The sequence below is a fragment of the Alosa pseudoharengus genome, unplaced genomic scaffold, assembly GCF_046254945.1.
Source record: "Alosa pseudoharengus isolate Yale_2024_CS ecotype anadromous, Long Island Sound unplaced genomic scaffold, YU_APseudo_1.1 YU_APseudo_1.1_scf_4, whole genome shotgun sequence".
NCBI lineage: Eukaryota > Metazoa > Chordata > Actinopteri > Clupeiformes > Clupeidae > Alosa > Alosa pseudoharengus.
Genome location: NW_027468774.1, coordinates 9,516,378 through 9,518,877, shown reverse-complemented (window position 1 = coordinate 9,518,877; position 2,500 = coordinate 9,516,378). Strand labels below are relative to the sequence as shown.

General features: G+C 45.6%; 1 protein-coding gene across 2 annotated transcripts in view; it reads right to left on the bottom strand.

Moving 5' to 3' along the window:
• Positions 1–2,158: 2,158 nt before the first annotated feature.
• The window catches only part of mazb (MYC-associated zinc finger protein b (purine-binding transcription factor)), a 13,418-nt gene continuing 13,076 nt past the window's right edge, over positions 2,159–2,500 (bottom strand). For both annotated transcript variants that reach the window (XM_076264796.1, XM_076264797.1), the window contains exon 7: positions 2,159–2,500. This exon is cut by the window's right edge and continues 3,227 nt beyond it. The gene's annotated coding sequence lies outside the window, so the exon portion shown is untranslated.

Sequence of the window (2,500 nt, the reverse complement as noted above, 5' to 3'; positions counted from 1 at the left end):
ATTCACCTGCACAAACAAACTGGAGAAAAACGATAGCCTAGAACACGCACGTAGCATGCCACAATGAATGGAGCAAAAAGACAGAACGTACGTCGGGTGCTGTGGTCTGGTCAGCGGCCTGTCGAGACGCGAGTCCGGGGAAAAGCGAATTGAAGAGCTCGGGTATTACATGCCTGACTATCTGACATGATTTACCAATGTTATATTTTCTCACATCTAAATAAAATTCGCTCGAAAAGACGCCTCCGGTGGTGCGAGTCTTAATTCCGGCGGTCCCCGGCTGGTGTCTTTGCGTGTCTCCACACTTCACAAATCTCACCCTTTAAATTCCGATTTTAGTCCTCCGACGTAGCCGCTAGCGGTCTGATATGTGCAGAGCCAAAAGACTTTTCAGGTCAGCCATAGCAAGAGCGTCAAATCCGAACGCATTGCGAGGCGAGCGACCCAGCGCCAGCGGCTGGCGGACTGACACTGCTTTAGACTGGGCAGACAAACTTAGCTAGCAGACTGTATCTCCATTAGCAGGCTGCGAGCTTCACTATCGATCAGCATGTTCTATAAGCGCACTGCTGCGCAGGATAACGCGTACGGGTCAGACAGCTGCACAGCGGCCGCCTCACCACAGCACTGGCGTGTCTGTCACGCAGAGTTCACATACCCTTAAACAAAACGGATATTCTTGTTGCACACATTGTTTTTTATGCTATGTAATTCAAAACGTTTCATTAATTTGGAGATGCGTAATGAAAGGTTTTGGATGAAATGAGAGGCCTAACGGAACACTGGTTCTGTTGGGTTCGAGGTGCTGTTCCACAACTCCGTGTCGGGTCGGGCCTGCTTCAGGGCACCTTTAAAGATCGTATGATCAGACATCATAACCTTACATGGTTATGCTGGATTAAAGTCCCACAATCCAGTGGATCCTTCTGTGGTCTTAAATAACATAAACGCGCGTACGTGTATAATCGGATCCGGCAGGCGGGCGTAAAATGTGTAGTCCTGTTAATGTTTTCTCTGGGTAGTATTCGTGGCAGATGGTGACACAGCAATCAGCAGAATGGTGGCAGGAGTGATACAGAGATGAGAATAGGGCCGCCACAGAAACACTTACCCAGGAGAGCGAAAACACGTTCTGCTGAATACCAGGTCAAGGTTATTCGCTCACGCTCACACACACGAGCACAAGCCTATAGGCTACCAATGCAATCGCTCATTCATACAAAAATACCAAGCAACACAGAAATATGATTACTCCTTTTCTTTTAATAGTCAAAATTACAAAATAATGACATGTTCTACATAATCTACAAAGTAATAACATTATAGTCATGATCATGATAAGCATCACCATTATTTATTTTTTTCTTTTTGCGCTAACAACTGTTCATAGACATGCATACTGTTGAGAAATATAAAAATAGAAATATAAATACATCCCATTAATATTCCGACTGGATCCAAGACTACAATTTAAAATAGCTTTAGTTGAGCGAATTTGAGTGTGGTTGAGTATAAGGCATAGATGCACTGGCTGAACTGGACAGGTTCCTATAACGAAGAGAAAGAGGTATTACTTCAGCATTAATGCAGGAAATCCTAAACGAGGGGACCCCCCCCCTCTCCCCTCTGTGTGGATGTAGGGGCCACTAGGCTTCTGAGCAGGAAAATAACAGCGTCTAATTCCAAATGAATTGTAGGAAGAGCCAGATGACACACCAACACTAAACTGATTAAATAATTTCACTCCCGAACAAACCAGGGTTCGTTTTTAAACTCTTTTTTGGCCTTTTCATTTTTTTTTTTAATAGCTGGGCAATGGAGTACAGTAGGCTATCTTAATTATCATCATTACAACTACCAGCTGATCACTTGAAATGCTCACCCCAGAGTTCCTCTCTGACATGGAAGTCACACGGTCACCATATAAACACATAAACACAAACGCCTGAGGCGGTCTGTATTTTTCCAGACGAATCCCACTGGAATCAGTAATGTTAAGCCACGCTCCTCCAGGCCCAGGTACAGCTGTGTCCAGTAGGGCTAACATAGGCTACACATGTTCACATTGGAATAACCGTCAAACACAATCCCTGTACCCCCCCCCAGCCCACCCCACCCAGCCAGCCCCCCCCCCCCCCCCCCCACCCACACACTGCCTACATTCTTCAGATGTACGGTGTCAAGGCAGTCACAGTCCATTTTCAACAGGGACAGACACTGGGCAAACGACGGGAGTTTCAACAATAGAATCAATTGAAAATTATTACAGACGCAAACAACCATTGTAAAACAGGCCAGAAAAAGAAATCACACACACAAACACAAACACACACACACACTGAGCTCCATGTTTCACAGCGGTAAGGTGCTACTGCGGGTTGAAATCACCGGGGCAAAAGCAAATAATTACCCCCCCTGCTGTTGTGACATCCTGGTGTGGGTGTGTCAGCACTATTCAAACTACAAAGTGCATTACTGGAGTACAACCAATCAGAACGCA